The sequence below is a fragment of the Gymnogyps californianus genome, chromosome 4 (assembly GCF_018139145.2).
Source record: "Gymnogyps californianus isolate 813 chromosome 4, ASM1813914v2, whole genome shotgun sequence".
Lineage (NCBI taxonomy): Eukaryota > Metazoa > Chordata > Aves > Accipitriformes > Cathartidae > Gymnogyps > Gymnogyps californianus.
The window spans coordinates 45,452,873-45,472,017 of record NC_059474.1 but is presented as its reverse complement, the minus strand read 5'-3'; positions in this window follow the sequence as shown (position 1 = coordinate 45,472,017).

Genomic DNA, 19,145 nt, shown 5'->3' with positions numbered 1-19,145 from the left:
ACGGTAATTGCTGAGTGATCTCCCTGTCCTAATCTCGACCCACAAGCCTTTCGTTTTATTTTCTCCCCCTGTCCAGCTGAGGAGGGGGAGTGATAGAGCGGCTTTGGTGGGCACCTGGCATCCGGCCAGGGTCAACCCGCCACACAAGGATTGAACAGATTTGCTGGAAAGTCTTACCGTTTTTTTCGTCATATTTATTTTGACCATCTTTGCCACCTTTAGCATCGTATATGAAGCACTGAGAGAACGAATTCTTCCTTTCCTCTTCTGAGTAGCTTTTTATACATCTGTTTACACATTCATTTCCCCTGCTTTTATGACTTCCTACATCTTCAGAAGCTTGTCAGAATTCTGCTCTGCTTGTGCAGATCTGCCTGTACCCAAAATGAAAGTGCCAGGAACTGAGCTATTACAAATGCATAGTTAGAGCTGGCTAGAGTCACTTTAGCATCCTTGTGAACTCAGCACAGCCCAGTGTTACAAAGCATTTAGCAGCCTTAATGTATCTGTCCATGAGTTTTTCATCTGCAGCAACATTTCCCTGACTTTTCCCTGAAGTAGGCTGCCAAAGACTTTTCTTTTCTTTCTGAGAAGCAGATATATTGTACCATTTGCCTGTACCTCATAAAATCAGATTATGACTTAAAGCTGCCCAATGAAATTTATATATGAAAAAATAACCTGACCAAGCAAAAGATTTCAAAAAACAAAACCTGCAATGACAACTTGAAGACACCCAAGGTAAGATAATTCTGTGGAGTTTGGGGTTTTTTGTTGTTTAAAATTTCCATTGTTGGCCCAAACTTAAGAGCTGATTCAGAAGTCATATGGGATGTGAGACCAGTTTTGACTCATCACCTGTCCCTTCCAAACACAGACTGCTGATATCATCAGTATTAGTTCTGAGGTATTGTCCTTTGTTCGAGGCAGATATTTTCCTCTGACTGTTTTTTCAAGCTCTGGGGAGGGCAAATCTAACATGAGTCTAGGATTTGTAACTGAAGCATCAGATCTTATTAGGTTTTCTATTTTTGCAATTTGAAGAAATTCGTATTCATATAGCTTATAAGTTAGCTGCATTTGTGTTAGATGTTCTTTTGCAAAAATAAACTTGAGATATTTCACTGAATTAATCTAAAAAAATGCAAAGTAATGATCCTGTCCAGGGCATATAACAATGTTTGTTAGAGTTATGAAATATCTTGCAAATACATACCAAGCTGTCTTCTCAAGTGGAAATCAAAGCAACATTTAATCTCAAACTAAACTCACACTTGTTAGAAGATAAAATATTATTACTTTGAATACAAGGTTGCACATAAAATGTTTTATTTGCCACATTTTATATGACTTTTTAAGCCAACTTTCAAGTATTCTAAAAATACTGTATGACAAATGTTTTCACTTGATTAATTTTTGTCACCACGCTTACATTAATACAACTCTGTAGCAGAAGACATCTGCATAATGTTCCTGTAGGAGCTAAGGACATGAGATATAGGTTTGCAAGCAGAGAACTATTAATAGTTCTTGCAAATTAAATTATTACATAATGAAACAAACTTATATAAGATCATAGCTTAGAAATACTTTGTAATTGTAAATAAGTTTTAGTTCTGTATAAACTTGAATGCACTAGTTCAGGAGTCTCTGAATTTGCACATAACTGTTTAGCACAAAACCAACAGAGGTATGCATCTGTGTATGTCTAGCCTAAGTCTTATTTGTAATATAAACATTAATAACATAAAAAAGAAACAATACAGCTACTCTACAAAGTATCTTTAAAGGCATTTTCTATGGTTTAGATACATACGGGTGTGAAAGTTATACCATATTCAGAAGGGATCACTTACCACCACTCAACAATGCTCGTGATTTGTTATTAAGTCAGAATGTTAATTTCTGCACAGTGGAAAGTTGTCTGGATTTTCTGGACTGAAAACCTGAGTAACACGGCTTCAATTGTCTGGGATAACATAACGATGTTATGAAGCTGCAAAAAGTCAAAACATTTTATGATACATTTTTCCATATCATTAATACTTCTCACAGAAGTCATTCTACTGCTCACATAGAGCAGAGTGCATACAAGTACAGAGCACACATGGGAAAGGATTGAACCATGTGTGGTTCATACCACGATGGATAGTAGAGGATTCTCTAACCTAGCAAGCAAGGTTGAGATTAGGCAAGGACTCCTAATAAGGAGTCAATTGCCAGAGCAAGATCTCTTAAAGGTAGATTCCTTGTGAAAATCTTTAAAATGGGACTGGATATCTTTCTAAAACATGAGTTTCAGTTTCACCAGTGTTATGCTTTGAACCTTGCAGTAGAAATTTTGCTATATCAGAAATCAGAAAAGATTACTATAGAGATACCTTGTGACCTTAAAACACACAGAGCTATGGCATTCACCTAAAAGAGCAGAAATGGTAGCAGTATGTCTAGCTACAAAAGCTTCTTTTCCAAGAGGAAGCAGATATTAAAAAAAAAAAAACAAACAAAAAACAAAACACCACAGGAGAAATATATATGTGTAGGTAAGCAAATGTGCATGTACACACAGAGACATGTATATAGGCATATCCACACACAAAGAAAGACATATAACAAAAAATCTGTGGATATGCTTTCTTCTTGAATTACTTTTACTAAAAGAAAGAGAAAAAAGTAACCTCAGAAATCATCATCATAAAGGAAGGAAGGAGGCAGGGAGCCTATGGGAAATATTGAAGATTATTATAAAGTTCATGAACTAAAAGGGAAAATGTTTGTTAACCTGGGTTTGAATTTCTTTACTTTAAAAGTACATTGATATTCTTGTGGAAGCTTTGATACTGAATGCCTCACAGTCCAGTATGAATCCTGAAATTAAGAGTATCTTGTAAAGACATTTCAGATGGGTTTTGACAACGGGTGTAACTTGCTTGTAATCCATTCTTTGTAATACTTATTTCCTGGCTTTTGATGAGTCCTAGTTTAACAGAGATCTTTTTGTTTCTGAAATGTATACAAATGAAAATATATATGATATTATTGTGGAACAGCTAAATGTTGTCCAATATATTTTTCTCCTTTTAGCCTTTTTAACCCAGAATAACTGCTCAGCTTCACCAGTCCCATTAAGCATACATTTCTGCTTTTGGTATGAAAGCCATTGACTTAGTGATTCATTATCACTAGTAGTTTCTTGTTAATATCAACAGAGAAACAAGAATTATCGACAAATGGAATTCTCCTTTGCATGGCAAATGAGACTATCTTCACTCTCCTTAAGCACATTTGGGTTTCCATCAAAGGCAACTGAGCAGTGGGTGCTGAGTCAGGCCCAATGATCCCAAGTGCTGCAAGGAGAGGGACCAAGGGTTGATTTGCACACGATGTGGATAATTGAAGGAGGCCAGTCTCTCGAGCACTTGTGATTGAATCACCAGCTGTCACAAGCTCCTGAAATTAAGGTAATACTGATAGCCACTAATGTAATTAAGAGTCAGAGTCCAGAAATGGAAAGGACTGAGAAAACAAAAGCTATTGCTAGTGGCACAAAAGCAAAACCAAAACCAGATAGATCTCTGAAATTATGATGACATTAAGGATAACTATGTGTTTCGGTAACCATACAAAATGAGGTAGCACACTACAAGGAAGTTCACTTTCACCTTGATCTCCATAACAATTTTTCTATAATAAATAAACAGAATAAAGTGTAGTAAGTCATCCTCCAAGCAGCTTTGCTCCAGGCACACACTCAGCAAGGAAATGCAAGGTCTTTCAACTAACTCCATTTAAAAAAAAACTGACTGCTGTTCAGTTAAGTTTCAGTTAGTGGCACTTTAATTCAAGCAAGTTCTTTGAAGAATTTCTTTCTCTTTTTGATACGTTTCAAGTATTTCGCTAAAAAGCTCTCTGGGAGCTCATGTCATGTTAACTGCAAACTAAAAGAAGTGAGTTGGCAGTGCCAAAGCAGACTGTTTTTATTAAATTAATTTTAAAACACTAGGGAAACTTTAAAACAAAGAAAACAGACTAAAAGCTAAGCCAAATCTTAAAAAAGCCTGTCATTAAAATTGCCACAATATGCTTAATTTCCAGTGTTCCCCAATTCATTTACTATGTGCAGTCCTTTTCCTATGTGCTCTGTCACACATATGGGACCATACATCATTTGAAACTGTAACTGTTATTGTAAATGTATTAACAATATCTTTCAGATTTTCTATTTTAGGATTTGTTATAGTGTTCATCACTGTTGTATTACAGTGATGGATACTTCTCTAATCAAGTGAGGCAGTGAAACTTTACAAAGTCATTCATCTTACCTAAGTCACTCATCCATCATGTATTCTGTGTCTAAGCTAACTATCCTGAACATATCCAGGACTGAAACCCAGCCAAATAAGATGTCTAATCTGCACTGAAGTCCTATGATGGTTCACCTTCATAACTTAGTCATCTAAATTCTGCACATCCCTGTTTTATTCTGCTCAGCTCATCAGCTGAGCAATCAGCTAATTGGTAAAAGCCAGGTCAAAAACACCACCATTACAAAGGCAACGAGACCTGCTGACCCCTATAAAAGCCGGGAATCCTTACATATTTCTCTGAGCCTCATAGTGAAGCAGTAATGGTGCATGAGAGATTTCTGCTACTTGTAAGTCATGTATTCAGTTGGACTGAGCTGCATAAGTGCAAAAAACAGGAAAATATAAGAATTTCTCACCCTACTTCCAGCTTCCCCAGCCCATGGACAAGAGAAACAATATGACATGATTTCACACACTTTCTATATGTCTGTCTTTAGAGTAAATCAACCTTGGAGAATGTTACTGAGGATACCCATTTCTGTGAGCACTCACCTCAGTTTCCTGGCTCTGTGACTTGTCTTTACTGACATTCACTGCTGCAAAGCTTTTGAGATACTAAGAAAATTCTTGTGTGTCCTCAAAGAATATGTGGACTTTATTAAATTCCCCAAACCCCATTTCCCATGTGGGCCTACAATAAGATGAAGTGATCCTTTCACAGAAAGTTACATTTCTTGAAGCGTGAGGGAGACTTACAGGAGAGCCCCTCAAGCTTCAGGCACCAACAGGTACATATAAAAGATAGGACAGAAGTTTTCAACATCTCTCTGTAGTTTACCAGCATACTCTTCCTGGTAATTGCATTTTGTTATCCTCTTCTCCTCCAACAGCTATTTCTTCCAGGAGTAAAGGTAGCCCCTCCAGAGCTGTGCCTGCCCTCATCTTCTCCTCTTTTTCTAACTCTATGCCTTTCCTTTTGCTCCAGTCCCTCAAGCCTTTCAGTTTCCTAGAGACCATAGGAAGGAGTGCTACAAACAGGTATATTGGCATCCCAGCATTGAAAATAAGCTCTAATCAGAGCATTTTGGACAGCAGGAATATGACAGAGGAATGGAGATAACATATACTCATACAAAACTCTGCAAGAAATATATCTGAGGAAAAAAGAAAAATGATCCCATACCCCACTGAATGTGGTGATCCATGTCAGGAACTCCTGGAATCTCAAATTTCCTTAGAGAAATGTAGCTTTCAACATCTACTGTGTGGAGGGCATCCATTACTGCTACTAAGTCCGGTTCCATGCTTGTTTAAACGTGAAGCCTGACTGCAAAGTGTCTATGATACCTGATACTGTTAAGACACAAAGCTTGGAGATTTTTCATACAAAGGATTCAGATCCAATAAAAGGATTGCAACTCTCACATGTCTCATATAAGTGATTCCCATTAAGATAAATGTGTTTTTTACGTTTGGGGAGTTATAAGGTCTCATGGATATGAGAAGAGAGTTTGTGCTATATGAGTTCTGTTTCCTTATTACTAATTTTTAATTTAGTGGCCAATTTTCTTCAAATTTTAAAGAATATTTAACAATTTGACTGCAAATTTTCCTATCAAGAACTAAAGAGAACTCCTCTCTTAAAATTTAAAAGAGTAGAAATCTTGTCACTAACTTTCATTTACTTTGGAATAAATTTAGAGTAAATCAAATTATCATGATAAAGTTACACTCTAAAAGTCAGTAAGCTGATTATTTACAAAAGTTTTCCATATTTCTTTCCAGACAGATTTTTTTTTTCCTTGATACAAAGTACCACTGCTTTGATCTAGGAAAGCACTCATATTCCACAAAAATATCAAAGTTCCAAGTATCAGATTTTTCCTTTGCTCCTCTATTTATCGTAAAGACATTTTAGTATTGTTTTTCTTGTCTTTGTTTTCAAACTTAACAAATGTAACTAGCTTATAAATTAATCCCTTTGTTTATTATGGATTAGCTAGTTTTTTAGCGTATTTACACCCTTTGCTCATACCAGCAGCTACTGGCTGGTAATGAAGAAGTTACTGAAAATAAAGTAAAGCTATCAAGTTCATCTTCTGGTAAAGGACGGGAGAGTAACATCTTTCCTCATCATACAAACTGACAAAAAAATCTGCAATACAATGACATATATCTTAAATGGGCACGTTGAAAATGCTGTTCCTCTTGCAAAATGAATTTTGAAGCAATTGAAGGTATTATTTTCAGTGCCTCGCAATCTTCTCGTCTAATTGATCCAACCAATGATAATCACTGCCCATCTGCTTCCTTCAAACTCCCTTTTAAGGGTATTAGCACACTTCAGCTGCACTATGCCATAGTTACTAAGGCAACCGGTGTGTGAAGCAGGCAGAAACCGTGTTTATTCACCTTATTGCATTCTGCTGCCAGAGAAACCCTACAAAATTATGTATCTTAAAAGCTACACTTTTGCACGCAAGGAACATATAAAAGGACATGGGGGGGGTGTTCTATTTTTCTTTCTTTCTTTCTTTCCTTTCTTTTAAAAAAATACTTTTCTGTTTGTGGAATAAGGAAATACAGGTTTCATAACAGCCATGATGAAGTATGACACAAGGTAAATAGGAAGTATTCCAAGCAAGTTATGAGCATGTCCAAGTCTACAGCAGACACAGGAGTTGCTTCCTCAAAGTACCTGCTATGTGCAGTCTGATGCAACAACGCAGATTTATGTCCTATATGTAAAGTTTCTCACACGCTCACTGGATGATGCCTGCTTGGACTCCCATGTAACTGTCAGGCTACTCTGGACTCTGTGACCTGGGAGTGCTTACCCAAATCCCACGTTTGGATGTGCTGTGTCCTACGTGATTTTAAGTTTGGGAAAAAACAAACCCTATCCCCTTCCTCATGCTCTTTTTTCCTCAAGAAAGCAAGCCAAGTACTTTTTATCAAACTATTTCACAGTTTAGCTTATGCTAAATATATTTCAGAAGATACATTCTTCTGAAGAGACAAAAAATACAAGGTTTTTGCAAGGCTTGAGAGGTTACGGGATAGAATCAGAAGAGATTTGCCCGACACAAAACCAATTCTATGTCTTTCAGCAATATTTGCAAAATGTTCTGCCTTGATCTCTAATTCATTTCGACATTACAAATATAAAATCTCTCCCTCTTTTACTGTTTTCACCAAGTGCAAAACCAATTAGAACTCGGTGGAGGAATCCAGCCTCTGAGGTTAGTGCAGGTGAATTATATGTTCTGATAAATTAGCTGAAATATTAATGTAGCAGAAATAATCACATTACACACCGAAGGCTGAGACACTAATTGTGTCTTGCATCTTTATATGCGGCCGGCACTATTTAAAATGACAAAGAGCGTGCCTTAGAGGAGGCAGTGGCACTTATGGGGAAATTAGGGGACCTCTCCCAGTTAGAATGGAGCTGCCACGAGAGCTCACCTTTGGAACAGTTCCCCCTATAGTGAAATGTTAGCAGTTTTGTTTAGAGCTAGTTAGAAATTTTCCAGTGAAACAAAGTCCATCAAAAGTGTTAGCTTGTTGAGCTTCAAATTATTAGTTTGATCAGCTGTGTTTGTTCATCCATGTCCACCTCTAAAGATTTATTCTGCCTAAAGAGCTATTTTGAACTCTGAGGAGAGGATTTGCATGTCTACTTCCAAACTATTCATCCAAGCCTCCTTTTATGGTCAGCAGAGAAACTGGCATTTATAGAAAACTATTTATCTGCACAGTTTTAGCCCTGTAGGAGGAGTGGAGTTATGTCCTACTCTTCACTGTTTTTCTCCACTGACTGTAATGGAAACATAGACATCTGGCTCGAGTGCAGGCATCTACATTTCATCAGACAAATCATCCCCTTAAAGACTGTGATCTACTGTCTCTTCTCAGTATATTCTTGTCCTCAGAAAATTATTAGTCTGGCCATTGTGAAATTAATGTTTGAGTTACAGGGAACTTGTGTAATTGAGTAATATACTTAAGAGAAGCCCTGCAGTGAAGGACTAAAATACAAGTATTTCTGTCAGTGTATCAATGAAGCAGAGAAAGACTGGAGACTGGCTGTCAGATTGCTGTATTTGCTACACTGAACCTTAGGAAGCTGGCAGCTGGTTGCAATTCTGAGTTGCATCACAAGGTTTAAGAACCCCATGATCACATTAACTCACTAATTTTATGCAGCCAATTGTGCCCCAACTCACTTTTTCCTTTGCAAAGCCAATCTAATCCAGACTTGAGAACAAGGATCCAAATTATTCAGGCCATCCAGAATCAGAAATTATTTTAATGTAAAAGAAAGATGAAAATCACGTTTTTCCAGGGATAACTAAGGAAACCCATGGATGTACATATTCTATTAATATGTGTTGTAACATTTTCTAGGCGTGGAGAAGCAGCTGGGTGGAAGAACAACTGATTTCTAACACCGAGTGAAACTCTTCCACGATCTGCACTGGTAAGAGATTCACTGAAAAGAGGTGTTTATTCTCTGCCATGTGAAAGGTTTGCATGCTCTGTGCTTTCAGTTCCCTCTTCTCACGTGAATTCTGCTCAGATCAGTCAGATACCTCTGGAAACTGTTTGCATGGTTCACTCCTTATCATTCCAGGCTGTTTGAAAGTGAGCTAGGATGAGATTAGGTGATTCTGTAAATACTTTAAGTTACGAAGTTTAAGGTATAAATACATTTTTCTTAAATCATATTGTAGACCGATCCACAGTCTTGATTAACACTGCCACAGGAGAACAAGAATACGATATATTAGCACTAAGAACACTGATAGATTATGGTCTTAGCAAATTGAACTCTGTTGGATCATCAGATTTCTGCCACAGACTAATAAAAACAAAGGAGATAAATGAGGTATTGCCATCGCATTAACGGCATTTGATTCAGCTAGGCTAGCCGTGGAGGAGCCGTCCCAGCACTATTGTAGCTCAATACAGAGCAGATTAGTCCCAAGCAGTTGCCTTACCAGTGTCAAGCTCAGAAGGATAGAAAGGTATCAGAAAGCTCTTCTCTCTCCTTGAGTCAAGTTGAACTCTGACACAGCAAAGTTTCTAGTCCACAATAATTTCAATATATCTGAGTTTTCTACAGAGCTGAAGTGCCCAAAAGCAGTGAACATTTTGTAGCTTTCCTGTATGAAGAAGCAGGATGAAAGCATTTAGAGCTCCAAAATTCATGGTGGTGTTGCACTATAGTGTCATCTTACAACTGCAAATGATAGAATTGAAAATGTTTGTACTGCAACTGCACATCATTTCTATCAATAGGTCTCATGTGTTGCTAGTGGTAGATACGTACATAGATTAAGATGACTCTGCTGCCTCCTGCATCAGTGTTTCCATTTGAGATGGATAATTTGGGTGACACCAAGTGACTATAGTCCTGATCCTCAGCTTGCGTAAGCTGGAGGAAAAAGGTGAATCTGCTCTACAATGTGAGAGTACATCAATGGTAATCATGCAAAAGTAAAAGAAGCTAGTGTGAAAACAATGCAAGCAGTAATACCTTAGGAGAGCATTATTCTTCCAAGTAGTTTAAAAATGTAGAACATAATTTGCCATGGGGTATATATGTTGGAGTGTAATTTGTATTTTTCTACAAGTATTATAATTATTATTATAGATTGCACATACACTTGGTGGACGTTGCATAATTATCTCCTTAAAATGTAAACAAATATCTGCCTAAGCTGCATCCACAGCCCTTTCAGTTTCTATAAATACTCTAATGAGAGCAGAAGTTCATTTAAGCAAATATAGCTGGCTATCTGCAGTTACTGTTGTTCCAAATCTTTCATTGTGGAAACCTAGTTCAAAAATTTACACCCACATACATATGCAGAAAACACAGCCATTATATACAATAAGAATAGATTTGATTTTTTTATATTCTCAGGGAATATCTCGAGTAAAAGAAACAGACTAAGAACTATTTCATAAACCAGACTGAGCTTGTGCTTTAAGCTTTACATGAGACTGATTAGTTGCTATGCCCAAACACAAAGCTCCAAGAAACACGGGGGGGGGGGGGGGGGGGGGGGGGCAAAAAAAGGACGAGCAGCTAAACGAGAAAAACAAAACACCTCAAAAGACAGCAGACAGATTGCCCTCAGAACTGAACTGAATAAATTTCAAAAAACCTTTCTCAAACTGAAGAAGTTGCTGTAAACTATTTCAGACTCAGTGAATCAGTATTTACAGATTTGCCCTTTTCCACTAGTAAAGTTTTGACTGGCTTTACCACAGTGGCCAAAACCTCTTATGCTAATATGCTTAACCTTACCCTGTAGAGAAACTCAGCTGTTGAAGTGTATTTTTACGGCTTCAAAAAAAGGCAGAAGCCCTCACAAGATCTGTCACTTGCAAGCAATGAAAGGGAGTATAAGGCAGTTCACCTTTAAAATCTTCACATAGGTAATATTGCAAACACCCCTTCTTCACCTATGGTACCTCTGCTCTCCTCCAGCACCGCAGTGCAGCAGCCATTCTAGCCCAATTAAGTACACATAGCAAATACATCTTCAAATTTCACTGCCTTTAATTAAGTTTAACTTTAGTTGAACTGTTGCCAGGAGGAACTGGGTCAACGACAGAGGAGTATACTGTCATATTGCAAACGTATCTCTAATTTCTGTCCCCAGTGTCCTCTCGAGACTCCAGCCACGTCACAGAGTACCAGGCAGAATTTAATCACTTTCTGCTCTAGTAATACTGGCTGTTTGGGAAATGAGATTGATTTTGCTCAGTTTGGACTGTGACGATCCAGTGTGAGCCTGCTGTCACACAGTACGAGGTGGCATCAAGCGCAAAGGAGTTTGATGTTCTGTAGCAGCTGTTGTGAGCTGCAGAGCTGGCAGCATCTGGAGCAACAGTGTGAACATGCTGCTCAGGTAGATCGGTCTTCTTCCTCTGCTCTGTACAACCAAAATGTTCTTGATAGGTACTTCTGCCTGTTGCAATGAGTATTTTGGCTTTTTTCTGTCTTGTTTGAACTTTTGCTGGTTTGATTAGAATAGTTTTGGTGTTTGCATCTACCGGATCTGGTCAGTAAATGTTTTCGGTGCTTGCAGAGACCATTAAATAAAACAAAGAAAGTGGAACACTTACTCTGGCACCTTCAGTTTGCAAGGCAGATGGGACAAAAGGACAGTAACTGTACCGTTGCATCAAGACGACATCAGTAGAACAGTTCAAATTTTTTTTCTCCTATGACAAGAGCAAAAAAAGAAGTCTTACTCTGATTGTTGTGCATTTCCTCTAAGTATCAGTGAAAATTCTAGACATAGCACAGTATATAATATATTTTAGCTTCCTTTTATTAAGGCTGATCTTTACTCCAGCTGGTATAAAGCATTCAGTTAATGTTTTATATCAGTGACTTTTCAGAAAAGTTTGTCATTTTTGAGATTTTTGGACATTTGTGATAGCCACTAAACAAGACTACATCTTTTGTACCTTGACAGTGACGGTAAATTTAACAAATTCATAAAAGGTTCCCCCTAATGGTGAGACAGTTAAGAGAGAATAGGCTAATTCTTAGCTCACATTGAGGTAAATCTGGAGTCATTCAGTTAATCAGTCATTGAGACATCTGCATCAGGCCTCAAACTTTTCTATATAAATCAGTTAGAAGGAACAGTTACCTACACTGAAAGAGATGGGAAACTTATTTAGTAAATAAGAAAAGATATTAACTGGAATTAATAAATCACTTAATGAAAACTGGAAGTCTGTGGACTGGTATTTTGAACAAGTGAAGCAGTTTGAGCAAACTAAGGAAGAGATGTTATATCTGATGTCTAATGAAAAAAATGCAGCCACATAAACTTTCACACTTACTATGTAACTGTGAACTTTGTTGGGAGATCCTCTACAAATGTCAGATTGTATAGTATATTTCATCTGAATAATGATGACCCAGATCAAATAACCATGAGATTGTGTCTTTATTGCTAGTTTGCTTTTAAAAACTGCTGATCAGAATGTAATTTTTATTTCGTAAATTGAAAACTATTGCAATAAATGTAACGGCTTTTCATTCCAGAAAAAAAAAAAAAATCTTGCAGTTTATTGGTACTATATGGTCATTGTTAGGCCAAGGATGCTTCACAGAGCAAGAAAAAGGGGTTCTTTTGTTAACCTGGTTTTCACTCTCCTTACTTGAAATGACTAAGTTCATCAGTATCTCATAAATATATGTTGATTAATGGTATATTTTATTTTAAATTTACACAAATTTTTGGACTCATATTTTGGAAATTGGACTCATATTTGGATAAAGGGCAGGAAAATTTTTTACCATACCAACATGTCTGCTGTTTCTGTCTCCATCTCATCTTCAAGGCTAATTAGGTAAGTGCATTGGCCTTACTTCCTACGTGGCTGGTTTTGATTAAGCCAATGATGTAGCACATACCCCATCTACCTGAACACAAAACCTGTTCCATTTTCTTTTGGCTGACCTGTGTTCCACTGTTCTCCAACTGCAGAAATGCACTTTGCTTTCCTCATCCTTTTCTCATTAGCATGCTTAATGATTCCTATATATCATCCCCGACACAAGCTTTTCTCAGTAATTATTTGTTCCAGGCAGTAGCTTAGAATAAGGAACTATGTTGATTCCCTATACAAATCCCTCTAGCAAAATAAATCAAATCGAATTTATTTAGATAAGAGTTAACAGGTATAATCTCACAATGGATTAATAGATATGCTACAGAATATGTCTGTGTAGTTAATTGTGTGTTAAAGACATTCTGATTTGTATATTATACAAATATTGCATTAATATCTCATGCTGACATTTTCAAACAATAAAAGTCAGGAGGTAATGGTGTAACAAATTCTAAAAATTATTCTATTTAGCAATTGCATATAGTATGTCCTCAGAGAAAGCAGAAGTATTTTGTAAATGCGGAAATTTAATCCTGAAACCCAGCTATTGTATTTGGAAGACAGTTTTTTTATATTGATTAGTTAATGGAAAACATCAAATTTGGATGGAACCATTAGTTGAGCAAACAAAAAACAGATCCTAACTGCAAACTAAGCTGTCTCTTCTTTACTATGTACTCTGTAAATACAAACTCTAATTATTAGCATTTAGGAATCAGTGATGTCTGATGCACAGCATCCCATGTGTTATAACCTAATTAAAAATGAATGGTCCCTTAACACATTAACACTTAGCCTTTAAATGCTTTCAAGAGGCATTTTCTCCTCTCAGTGCTTTGAGAGGCAATCAAGAGCTTCTTTTTCTCTTTAATTACTCTCTTTCATCCTTTCCAGGAACACGTAATTGGCAAAATGTTTACATCCTGTTGCAGCAATGAGACAAATTATTTTCCACATGCTAGGGTGTTTTGACCTTAGATATGATGGCTATAAGGTCTCCAAGGAAACACTGAGTTCGAATCTATACTTTAATTAAAATTATATTTAAGTGCAGTTATTGGGGCCACAAAATTTAATTTGCTGTATCACTGGTCATTCCTCTTTCAAAACTGTAGATTTACTGTGTCCAGTGGCCTCAATCAAAATCTATTGGGGTAATTGCCTTGCTTTGTAGCTCTAGTTGGATGGATAGTGTTCATTTCCTGTTATGTTATATTGTGTTCAGCTTCTCTGCTGTAGTTTCTGCTGGCAGAGGGCACTTCACCCCAAAAGTATGTCTATTTCAATGTATTTCTGGTTGCAAACGAAGGTTCTTTGGGAATCCCATGCCTTGAAAAGCTTTATATAAATGTCACATTCTTTCAATATTTTCTGAAATATTAAAAAAAAGGCCTTTTTTATCTAATACAGAATTCTAAATACTACTCACTTATACTAAGATGCTTGTTACCCTTTAATGTTTTTTTAATGATGAATAAAAGAAACAGAATAAAAACACCTAGAATTTCCTAGGACATCTAGTACATGACATGCAGACCTACCAGGTGCTAATGCTTACACCTGTTATCAGAAGTAACTATGTTTACACAAGAAGACTTACATTCTTCTGGACTGATGGAAATGGTCATTCAAATACCATAATTAAACAACTAGTAATGAGCCTACTAGCCTGTCAATGAGTAATATTGTTATTTATCGCTCAACAATCAGATAAAATTTGAAGCATGAATGTGTTTTACGCGCTCCAGTTACCAGCTCAAAGCGTAACTTATCGAGCCTTTTACTCCTTATGTCTTCTAAGAAAGCTGTGCAGCTGAACATACTATATCTACAGAACAAGCCATTAGCCATTGCAATACCATTGCTACCAGAAGTTTGTTAAAGAGCATCTGACCCAAGGAGCAATGACTGAACTTGAGGACAAGTGGTACAAAGGCCCTAGGGGACCTCTGATCTGCTTGTGATGCTACTTTGGCCCTAAGAGACAGCTGTTGGTGTGTATGTGATAGCAAGGGAGTTTCATTTTGAAGTCTCTAAAAGTGAGCCATGTTGCAACTGTGAGTGGTCTTTTTATGGCAAGAAAGTGGCAGTATTTATGAGCTTCATGCCCAGGGATTTGACATAGAAGTACATAGAGGAGGTTTCAGATAACAAAACATGATGGGACAGTCGAAGGCAGAAAAAAAAAAACTGGTAGAGTCTTGTTAGGAACAGTTCATGCTGGAGAAAGCTAGCAGGAATACCCCAAAATCAAGGTGGGCAAAACCTATCAATTTGCAATGCAAATAATCAAGACCCAGCACCTGAGTTCACTCCCTGGCTTTTTGATTAGTGCTGTCTCCAGAGAGACTTATCCTGGACAAAACTGTTGGGAATTTAATAGGATGCTGTAAATGTTGGAGTAGGTATATGCTGTATTTCGGAGTAGAAACGAATCCTGAGATAAGATCAAGGTGTTCACACTTGGTAATAACTCAGGAAAAACTTGGCAAGTCATTGTTCCTTCTCCTTCTCATCATCATCTGCCTAGGCTTTCCAAAAAAAAAAAAAACCCAAAAAAACCAAAAAACCCAAAAGGTACTTAAAACTAGACTTCCTGCTCCTTTGACTACTCAGAAATAACCTACTAGGCTAGTCAATAGAGTTAGTGTTGTTCCATGAACTATGGTTTCTTGTAGTAGCCAAGCAATAGGTAGGAATGTAGGGAGATACTCTAGAGAGCCACTGGGGAGAAAAAATATTTAAAAAGAAAGACAAAATAAGAAAGCCACTTACAAGAATATAAGAATATTACCAGAAGGCAAAATATTGTTAATATTGGGAAAATCCCCCTAGTGGTATATCTAGGATGGTTATTTACAGTTTGGCCCCTAAAAACATTCTGGTGTTGTGGAAGCAGAATTACAAATTTAGTGTGCAGCACTTTTGTATCTATATTACACCAATATAACACTGGTGAAGATGCTACACCCTGGAGGAATGCTAAAGTTGAGATCCCATATGAGAACCGTATTACCAATAAAAGAAAATATTCACTAAGAAATCCAGTTTTACAGCTGAATTTGCTGTGCTTAGCTGGAGAGGATTCTTGAACCTGATTTACTTGTAGGGTATATGGCTCTGCTGGCAACTGTTGGATAGGGAATACACAGATCCACTGCATTTTGTAAGTACTATTTTCCAGTTTGAAACAAAAAGCCTTTTTTTCTTTCAGGGATTTCTCATAGGAAGAACTCCTCTGAGACTCTTTTCGAAAGCAAAGTGATTTATGTATGATCTATTACTCTGAAGAGTTTTAAAAGGAACACTATCTTTTTACCGCTTGGTCATGGGGTGGTTTGTTTTGTTTTGTTTTGGGGGTTTGGGTTTTTTTGGTTTTGGTTTTTATTTTTAAACTTGAAAGAATAGCTTTAGCAGAGCAAGAGCTTCATGACTGTCTCTGCATCACCTTGAGACTGCTGACAAACACCGTAACAACCATCTGTAACTACTACAGGCCACTTTTTAAACAGGAGTAGAGATATCAATACATGATGTATACAGGGTTGGCTGATAGATAGAAGTCAGTTTCTAACCCAGTCTCTAGAAATATCCCAGATAACAAAGCAAAAATTTTTCAATACTTTTCCTAAATGTTCACTGTGCTCCATTACATAATTGGTGTATGTCGACCCTGAGAAGGCTGCCTCTTGGTTATCTATAAACTAATTTTCATTCAAAATTGGTACAATATTTTGTTAACCAAGTACAAACTACAATAAATCATTATCTACATCAGAAATATCACAGGAAAAATGTCTACAATATATTTTTAAATATCTCAAAAAGCTTTAGCTAAAAATCACCTGTTTTGGTAAAAAAAAAAAAAATGGTTGCATCTCCAGTTTCTCACTCCACCAAATTGGGGGAAAAAAACAAACCACACCACCACCACCACCACCACCACCCTCCGTTAAAAAAAAACACAACAAAACCTTGGGAAACAATGTGATTGGAAAAGAAATAAAAAAGCATTGAAAGGGACCAGTTTCATTTTAACAATGGGATATTTAGTCGTCTCATCTTCCTTTAGTCCACTAGAGCTTTATCAAAGATATACATGCATGTTTAATCTCATATTAATTACTTCATTTGCATATATAGCTACTTAAAGGATTTGTTTTCAACCACCAGACTTTGTCCATCAAGCCATTTTGATACATTGAAATAAAGGATAATATTAAAATAGCTTTAATTCCTTTAAATTCCTTTTATGTTTAAAGTTGCAGTAAGAAAAACATCATGTTCTTTGTAATATAATGAGCTAATAAAACGCTAGGTAACAAGCAGGATTTTTCAGATTACAATCATGAAGTTCTCTAATTCTTCCACAGGCTGGTAAAAATTAGATTTTTTTTTTTCCCCAAAAAAACCCCATTCATGCAGATCATGTGTCTAACTTCCATGCTTTATGGTTGATGGGGTGTCTTTAAGTAAAAAGTGACATGCCCAAACAGAAATACTGTCTATTTTCAGGTGCGTGTGATTTCTGCAGTGGCAAGTTTTGCTGGAACTTGTTTGTGTTAGTAGCACGAATTGCCACCACCAAAAATAAAAGGCTAAAACAGAAAACAAAATTTCACAAGAAAAGATTTTAAATACAACTCTCTGATATAATCTTCATAATCACCTGCAGTTAGATCACACTCTCATTCATTACTACTATGAAGAACAATATGAAAAATATATAGATTTCAAACAAGACAGCCTGCCTTGCTGCCACCCTCCACTCCCTGCTCGCCCTCCCTTGCAAAGCATCTATGCTTGCTGCTCCCTGACACATGAAGTGGATATTCAATTTTACAAACAGCTGGAAGAACTACCTTAGAAACTGCTTATTAAAATGCAGGATCCCTCCCTCCCCAACACACGCTTATCTCTATTCTTTGCTCTTTGCTTTAGTTCCAGCTTGAGTGCGAGGTTCCTATTAACGCTAATGTACCTTAAAAAACCAAAACATAGATTGATGCTTGTCTTTTCATGGTGGCACTGCGTAGCACAATAACTTCTAGAGTGCAGCCATCATTCAGTCACACTGACCTTCAGTTACACAATGAACTACAAGCTTTGCACATTTTTAATAGAGGAAAAAAGCTTCTAAAGTGGCCATTTAGCTGCAAGTTATAAAATTTTTCTAGCATTTGGGAGTTTTATATTTTTCTTTCTAAGAGGTTAAGTGATGGGAATATAAATCAAACCATCATTTAGATACTGCTCATGCTGCAGAATAGCATTCTGTAATGAGAGGGACGTTATTTTGTAATTTATATTAAGATCCAGCATATACATTTGATTGTATGGGATGGGATTATGAAGACAAAAATATTGTAAACAGTTTACAGAATGTATACATGTATATGCATATGTGTATGTGTGTATCAGATGACAAAACCTTGCCTACAAAAAGTGCTACTTCAATTTTAAAGGTAATTTCAAATCTCCCTGAGAAAATTATAACACTAATTTTCTACTACAGTCACTTAATAATATTTTGATAATTTAACACCTAAAGCTTTCAAGCAGCAATCAGACATCACAGTACTTTAGCAAACAAAGAAACAAATTAAGTAGAAGTTCAGGAGAAAGCATGGGAAAGCTAAAATTACAAAGAAAACTGCTGTAATGACAGACATGTAAGATTAAAACATGGGTGGTTTTTTTTGCTGTCATTCATGCACTGTATGACCTGTATTATCATCTAACATGATCTACTGACCCTACTCTGCTGCATTCCAAGAAACTGCTCTGGTTTAGACCACCATGGATTAGTTTTCTGTATGATTTAGTCATAAATTTGTAACTGGAAAATTGGTCTCTAAAATAACTTAAAACATTATTTGTAGAAATAAATGTAGAAATAAAAGATCTTTCTGTTCTTCATACCCATTAGCAGATACTTATCTTAACTTATTTTGCCTTTAAATTTGACAGCTAATGTTGGAATGGCTTGGAAAGCATTAGCAATCCTTAAAATACGATCCTTTATTTCTATGGATTGTTGTTTACACAGAAGGCTGAAAAGTATAATCTTTCTTTTTAATTAGAAGAATGGATCTCATTAAAGTGTTGGTTTTATGCAGACCAGAGACACCCATGGCCAGCTGGAGCTGGGAATCTAGAGCAGGCTCCAGCTGGAGTTGTTGGAGAATCTGGAACACACGATAGAGCTTCAACACTCTTCATTTCTGATATCAGTGACTGGACCAGAATCAGATGCCACTAAATCTTTCTTCACCTGTATAGTTCTTCCTCACATGGAGGTGTTTTTGGACATAAATATACACACTTGGGTAAATTTAATCTACGTAATCACTCATTATTCATAATAGAATATATGTGGGCAAAATATTTATGTATATGCATATGCAC